Source organism: Podarcis vaucheri (genome assembly GCF_965113315.1).
Source record: "Podarcis vaucheri genome assembly, chromosome: 16".
Taxonomy (NCBI): Eukaryota; Metazoa; Chordata; class Lepidosauria; order Squamata; family Lacertidae; genus Podarcis; species Podarcis vaucheri.
The window spans coordinates 12,091,439-12,099,308 of NC_138754.1; the positions used below are offsets into that span (position 1 = coordinate 12,091,439).

At 45.5% G+C, this 7,870-nt stretch overlaps 2 long non-coding RNA genes across 6 annotated transcripts; one reads left to right on the plus strand and one right to left on the minus strand.

Moving 5' to 3' along the window:
- Positions 1-1,050: 1,050 nt before the first annotated feature.
- Positions 1,051-5,925, plus strand: LOC309520700. 5 transcript variants are annotated; one of them, XR_014214305.1, is made up of 4 exons: positions 1,051-1,200; positions 1,507-1,785; positions 4,246-5,356; positions 5,911-5,925. It is a non-coding gene; the product is annotated as an uncharacterized lncRNA (long non-coding RNA). The 5 variants fall into 5 exon arrangements; XR_014214306.1 differs by having other exon boundaries at positions 1,186-1,200; positions 1,511-1,785; XR_014214307.1 differs by lacking the exon at positions 1,051-1,200 and adding an exon at positions 1,238-1,336.
- An 866-nt stretch (positions 5,926-6,791) lies between these two features.
- On the minus strand, positions 6,792-7,786 carry LOC309520791. Its single transcript, XR_014214424.1, has 2 exons — positions 7,512-7,786; positions 6,792-7,231 (listed from the first exon to the last, which is right to left on the minus strand). It is a non-coding gene; the product is annotated as an uncharacterized lncRNA (long non-coding RNA).
- Positions 7,787-7,870: the final 84 nt, after the last annotated feature.

Sequence of the window (7,870 nt, forward strand, 5' to 3'; positions counted from 1 at the left end):
GTTCATCAACTAGAAGGGCAAAGGTTCCCCACACCTGGCTTAATCTATCTCACAGGGCTGTTGTGGGGGAAGCATGTACTGAGGTCCAGCACCAAGGGCCTTCTGGCAGTTCCCTCGCTGCGAGAAGTGAGGTTACAGGGAACCAGGCAGAGGGCCTTCTCAGTAGTGGCGCCAGCCCTGTGGAATGCCCTCCCCAGCAGATGTCAAGGCAATAAAGAACTATTTGAATTTTAAAAGACAACTGAAGGCGGCCCTGTTTAGGGAAGTTTTTAATGTCTGACGCTGTATTGTTTTTAATTTGGTTGGAAGCCGCCCAGAGTAGCTGAGAAAACCCAGCCAGATGGGCAGGGTATGTACAAACAAGCAAATAAATTACCGTATTTTTCGCTCTATAACACGCACTAGACCATAACACGCACGTAGTTTTTAGAGAAGGAAAACAAGAAAAAAAAATATTCTAAACGAAATAGTGGATATATGATTTTTGTGGTTCATGCTGTGGCCACAGACATGTGATCTGACAGTTTGGAGTAGCCCAATGCAAAAATCCTGAGGATCCATGTGGATCCATGCTTTGTAACCACGGAGGAGGGAAGGAAGGGGAACCATGGATCCTCCGCTCATGACTGCAGCAGATCCCCCCCGCCACCCACAGGCATTCGCTCCATAACACGCACAGACATTTCCCCTTACTTTCTAGGAGGAAAAAAGTGAGTGTTATGGTGCAAAAAATACGGTACCTGTATGTGATCTTGAGCTCCTCAGAGGACTGGTAGGATATAATGTAGTAATAATCATTCTATTATTATTTAATGCTGCAATCTGCAGAACTGCCTTTGCTGATTTCTCCACCCAACATCTCTTATATCCCACAACTACTCTATCTGCATTTTTGGATGCAGTTTGGGAAGCTTTCGGTGTCATTCTGCAAACTATCCCTATTACAAAACTCTCACCATTTACAGGGGCTTGGAGAGGAATTATGGAGGAGAAAAAAGGATCTCCATGTATTCTCTCCCTCCTCTCTTGGAGGCAATATGCTGGGAATCACAAGCAGGGAGACTTGCTGTTGCACCCATGCCCTGCTTTGGGGCTGCCCATTGTGTCATCTGTTTGGCCATTGTGAGAAGAGGGTGTTGGGACAAGATAGCCTGATCCTTTGGCCTGATGCAGCATCCAGGCTGCTCTTACCTTCTCAAGGCAATGGGATTTGCTTTTGAGGGGAAAATGCGGCTTTAATCGTATTTTTATATTTTGTACCTTATATTTGTAAACTTAGAGACTACCGTAGTTAAGCAGTATACTAAATTGCTTAAATCAATACACAAAACCAGAAGTAAGTCTCATTCAGTCTGTATGGGATTTACTCCCTCCTAGGGAAACGTGCTAGGATCGCAGCCACCTTGGTAACGAAGGGAGTTGGGATCCGGAATCGGAAGGCGATATATTTTATAACAAATGCAAGTGATATAATATAAAAGAACAATCTTTTTTTCTTTTTTTAAGGAAGACGGTGGATGATGGTGGGCAGAGTGCGGCGAGGCAACTTTCCTCCGCCAAAGTTGGAGCCGAGGCGAAAGCGTGACCTCACAAAAGCCGCCTAGGGAATAAGGCTGCGGCGGCGGCAGGCCCCTTTGGCGGGCCGGGCCGGGCCCCGTCCAGGCGCCGCGCGGCGGGCGATGGGCTGTGTGGAATCCAATGAAGTGCTTTCCTCCGAAGCGATAGACACAAACTCAGTGGCAGAACCACCCGTGTCCCAAACGACTGCTCCAGCCTCGGAAAAAGGTGACGCCTCCTCCGCATCCCCGATCGCAGGAGGGAATCCCGTGGAGGGGTTTCCCCTCACCGGAGCTAGGAAAATTCGGGGAATCCCCAGCGCCCTGCGCACGTGGGCAGGCAGGCCCTCGGATGGAACCTAAGGGGCGAGAGAGGTTCGAAGAGGGTGGGGCCTCGGGAAAGGGGCGGAGCTCGCGCATGCAAGTGGGAGGAGCTTGTGGAGGAATCGGCCCAGGCAACAGGAGGGAGGATTCCGATGGGAGGAACTTGACAGGAGTTAGGCGAATATTTTCCATTCCTGTTATAAAGCTGAATGAGTAAATGCAGTTTCCAACTGCAACAAACCAGCTGTTAGCATGCTCCCCTATTATTATTATTATTATTATTATTATTATTATTATTATTATTATTATTATTATTATTATTAATTATCATTAATTCTGTTGGGAGCCACCCAGTGTGGCTAGAGAAACCCAGCTGGATGGATGGGGAATAAATAATCATAAATTATTATTATTTATTTCACATCATCGCAGAGATGTGATGCTTTCACTTTTAAACAAAACACAGTTGTGTGACTCTGGTTAGTAAGAACAAGCCAGGATCAAGCTGAAATCTCAAATCCTAGCAAGTTCTAAAACCCATCACTCAGCAAACCAAGGTTTTCTTAATATGTGTATAAAAGAGGAAAACAGGGTCACAAACCCAAATGCTCACTGTGGTTGTTCACACTGTAGGAAACCATCATTTCACATTGCAGCTTTTTCGGAGCACTTCTATATTCATACATTTTTTTCCTTGTAGATTTAATTTAAACCAGAAGCTGCCTTATACATTACACTTGCTTAAATTCCTTCTTCAGCACAATTAGTAAGCCCTGTCATTGTGCCTCTGGCCACCCTGAGGAGAATATGCTTCTAAACAAGATCATGATAATCTAATTTACAACCTTAAAAACTAATCAGTAAATAGTGAAATAAGAACCTAATATAAATAACCTTTTCAGCTTCTTACCAATGTAGGAGAAACTGTTATAGATATATATATTTTTAAGGCTGCAAACCTCTGCACATGCATCTGCAAATAAACCCAATTAAACAAAATGGGACAACCTCTGGATGAACATGCATAGGATTGCTTTATAACAATGTAGACTGATGCTAGATTAGCTACCGGTAACTGCAAATAATCCCAAACCTTGATAGCCCTGCAGAACAGGGGTGGGGAACCTTCCAGATGCTGCTATCCTACAACTCCCATCATCCCATTGGCCACACTGGCTGGGGCAGGTAAGAGGGAGAGATTATTTAAACAGAAGCATTCTGACCAGATAGTGAGTAATAGCTCCACTCTATTCTCTGCTGGTCGGAATATATGTGGAGTAGTTCTGAGCACCACATTTTAAGAAGCATGATGATAAACTGCAGCATGTTCAGAAGAGGGCAACTGGGATGGTGAAGGATCTGGAAAGCATGTCCTATGAGAAACTGTTGTGGGGGACAAGGAAGAGGAGCAGGGCATGTTCACCCTGAAGAAGCAAATATTTAAGTAGACATGATAGTGGTCTTCAAATATCAGAAGGCCTGCTACACAGAAGATGAAGCAGACCTCTTTTCAGTTGCTTCAGAGGACAGGATTGTGACCAGCAACAGTGGCTTGCAGTCAGTGGACTAGGGGGACTAGGTTAGTCCCCTAAATGTTCCTGGTAAATTAGAATGACGGGGTCCAAGAGCCCTCCAGCCACCCTCCCAAAGCCCTCCCGGAGGTAGAAATGCTCCAATAATCTGTCAGAGGCCTGGCACCTCCTTCCCAAAGCCCAGTAAGTTTCTGACCTGCTTAAGATGCTCACACGTGCATCTCCCCCCCCCCATCACCCTTGCAAGCTGGTGCCTCTGGCCCTAACTGTTCCCCTACAAAAAAATTCATTGCATGCCATGGACCAGCAAGTTGTATCTACCCAAGTTATACTGAGAGTAGACACATTATTAATGGATAGAAGTTCATCACATCTATTCATTTAAATAGGTCTGCTCCAGCTATGGCCACCATTACAACCCAATGGCTGGAAAATGGAACTTGGAGCCTCCATGCCTGAACTTGCCAGTGCATCCATCTTAATTGCACCAGACCTCTTCCAACACACACAGGGCCTGCTTGCGGGTTTTGTATAGGCACCTAGATAGCTCCTCTGAATAGAGGACTAGATGGGCCTTTGCCTTGAGCCGGCAGGGCTTTTCTTCTCAACACACTGCCACAGCAGCATGCAAGCCATCCCAAAACAGCAAGAGTTTCAGCGGCAGCCAATGCCACCCAGTAAAATTGGTGATTGTGGCATTGGTCTCTGGCGCCCAATTATGCCATGTGTTGGCACAGGGCCCTTTAGAGGGTTATGGAGACCAAAAGGCTAAAGCTGCCCTGGTTTTGCTGGGCCCCCCCCCATTGACATGATCTTATAATTTTTGTTTGCAGTGAAAAAAAAGAGAAGACATAGCTTAAGGGAAAGGTGGACAACTGGGAAGAAGACATCTACCGAAGATCTGGGCAATCGGACTGAAAGCACAAAGATCCACGTGATCTGGAGACGTGTTTCTCTCTTCAGCACAAAGCGAGATTCCTTGAAGAGCATGAGCGGAGAAGTGGCTGGGCCCAGTCAAATGAACAGCGATCAAGAACCCGATACCTCTGAGAAATTTGGGGGAACTCACTGAGGAGAGAGAGAATGTGGACAGAGAATACAGAGCAGGCTATGGCAGCATTGCTGCAAAATACAGGCAGTCTTACAGCTAAGGGGAATAAACTTTAACTATCACGCATGGCTTTCTGTGAAATTCTTGGCTGCCCGAGATAGCAGATACCCATTTTGATAATGGTCAGGAAGAGAAAGGAGAGGAGTAGTAATGGGAAGTGAGGAATTCAAACAGTTTTTTGGTGATCGTAAATAATTATGTGGGAAAGGCTTGGACTTTTGACCCATGAACACAGTGCAATATCCCATGCAGCAAGTAAAAGCCTGTCTTTTTATTCCTCACACCCCTTCCCATAAGATGTTTTGATGGATGGGCCAGAGAAAAAGTTAAAATTTCCTACATCGGGGCCAGCTGCAGGTTTGAGGGACAAGAGATACCTTCTGTAAGCCTCACTGAGCTAGAGATGAGGAAACACCAGGCCTGGGGGCCAATTGTAGCCCTCCAGGCCTCTCTATCTGGCCTCAGAACCCTCCCCAGGCCACTTCCTTCACTGGCTCCAGGTGCCTTTGCCAGGTTAGAATGTGTCCAAATCTGGCCGCGCCTCTTGCTAGCCCTGATGGAGGAGAGGGAGGGATATGTGATTGTGCATAGAGACTAGCCTACTATGTTGTTGTTGTTTAGTCATTTAGTCGTGTCTGATTCTTCGTGACCCCATGGACCAGAGCACGCCAGGCACTCCTGTCTTCCACTGCCTCCTGCAGTTTGGTCAAACTCATGTTGGTAGGTATAGTTTACATTTGTTTCTCCATCCATTTTACCTCTGGACCCACCTGCCACTGAAATATGGCCCTTGGAAGGTTGCCCATAATTAAATGCCGCCCTCAGGCTGAAAGGTATTATCTTTTTTTATATATAAATATTTATTAAAGTTTTCACAGTATTACATAATGAAAAATGAAAAATAAAAAACAGTTAAAAATAATTCAATCTTTTCGTCACTTATCTTTCATTTACTTGTTTCCCGGACCTCCTCATACCTCCCTTTTTTGTATTCCAGTTCAATTTATTAGTTCAGCAATTCCTTTCCCTCCTTATTATCCTGATCTTTAATCTTAATATATTGTAGCATTAAATTTTTACCTATTAAAAATCCAATTTTTCCATGTTCTTTTATACCATTACAGCTAGAAACCACTTAACTTCAATCAAACATCATTCTAACATTCATTAATTTTGCAATATTTCTGTAAATAGTCTTTAAATTTCTTCCAATCTTCTTCCACCGACTCTTCTCCCTGGTCTCGGATTCTGCCAGTCATTTCCGCCAATTCCATGTAGTCCATCATTTTCATCTGCCATTCTTCCAGAGTGGGTAAGTCTTGTGTCTTCTAATACTTTGCAATAAGTATTCTTGCTGCTGTTGTAGCGTACATAAACAGGCTGAAAGGTATTATCCACCCTTGGTCCACTGTCATTGCAACTCCTTTGCCTCACCATTGCTTGACACAGCATGCCAATGAGGAAGCAGGCAGGGGCAGCAGCTCCTCATCACTCAATGCCATTTTCTCCTCTCTGGGCCAGACCAAGAGGCACATGAGTAGGTGGTGGTTAGACACCCTGTTCTTTGGGCCCTGCAACACCATTAAAACGCAAGAAGAGGAAGGTGACCAAGCAGCCCACAATGGTGCAGAGGGTGAGGAGGTCCGGCAGGGTCTTTGAGCGTGCCCCCAGGCGTGCCAACCGTTGATGCCACCCCACCCTGCACGATAGAGAAATAAAGTCCCAGCAGACAGAACAGAAATATTCAGGGTCTTCCTTTCCTTTGAAGATTCTTAGTTTATGTGTATTTCTTCTTCAGTGGCCAAGGTCCACTTGTTTTCATTGATAGGGGTGTTGCTGAAGACTAGACTATTTAAAATGACAATTTGTTAAGATTTATTTTAGTTCCTCTTCCTCTAAGTTAGACCTCTGTTCGCTATCTCTGTACGTACTTGGCTTGTGTGGAAGTAGGTTTTTAGTTGCTACATTCATGCAGAGCTTGCTACATTCATACCTGCTTGTTTAGGATATTCAGAAAAAGAAAAGTTTTTTTTTCTTTCCAAGTGCCATCTGGCAGCCACAACAGAGGGTGGGTGGGTTAGTTGGAAGACTGCCAACAGTGTTGGATCTGGCCTGCCCAATTTGTAGGTTCCAAACTCAAATTATGTTGTGGTTTACTGTGCACTTTACCTGGTAACGCGAATACTCTGCCCCCAAGGAGCTTATTGCTGAAATATTGCCAGTGGGGTGGGAGAAAAACAAAGGGTAAAGAAAGGAAACAGATGCTAGAGGTAACATTTCATTTGACTACTGATATAAGAACACAGGAAGAGTGCGCTGGATCAGGCCAATGACTTATATAGTCCAGCAGCCTGTTCACTGTGAACAACTAGATGGCGGTGGGAAACCTGCAAGAAGGACCTAAGCATAAGAGCTGCTGTGGTTTTCAGCAACTGAAATTCAAAAGCCTTACTGCCCCTGACAGTGGGGGAAGAGCATAGCCATTGTGACTAGTAGCCATTGACAGCCTTATCTTCCATTAAACTTTACTAAACAATGCACAAGGAAAGAATGGAGAATATGACCTCTTTGTAGTACTCAATTGTAGTGTTTTAGCAGTACTTCATTTGGTTTTGGGGGACAGACTGTAGTTGACTGGCAGAACATCTGCTTTGCATGTAGGTCTCAGGTTCAGTCTCTTTTTACAGGTAGGTAGCCGGGTTGGTCTGCTGTAGTCGAAACAAAATTAAAAAAAATAAAACAATTCCTTCCAGTAGCACCTTAAGAGACCAACTAAGTTAGTTATTGGTATGAGCTTTCGTGTGCACACAAAAGTTCATACCAATAACTTAGTAGGTCTCCAAGGTGCTACTGGAAGGATTTTTTATTTTATTTTGTTTTGTTTTGTTTTGTTCAGTCTCTGGCATTACCAGATAGGGCTGGAAACATCCACTGCCTGAAACCCTGGCGAGCAGCTGCTAGAAAAAGCCTCACCAGCCGAATCTCTACCTGTCACAACGTTTCTCCTCCTCCTCCTCCTCCGTTTGTTGATTTACGTTACGGCCCTTCCTACGCACATTTACTCAGCAGCCAGCCCGACCCGTTTCAATTACAGCTTACTCCCAGGTAAATCCTTTATTCCGGAACGCAGGCCCCGCCGGCTCTTGGTTGCCTAGCAACAAAATCCCGACTCTACACTCCCCCCTCCCTCCTCGTTTGCCAAGGATCCCGGAAAGCGCCCGCCTTTTGTCGCATAGCAACAGAGCCCCGCCTCTCTCAACCGCAACGTCAGCGAAAAGAAGCCGCGTCGCTGGAGGGGCGGGGAGGACGTACGCGCGCGCGCGCGCGCTAGCGGAGGAGGCGCTGCT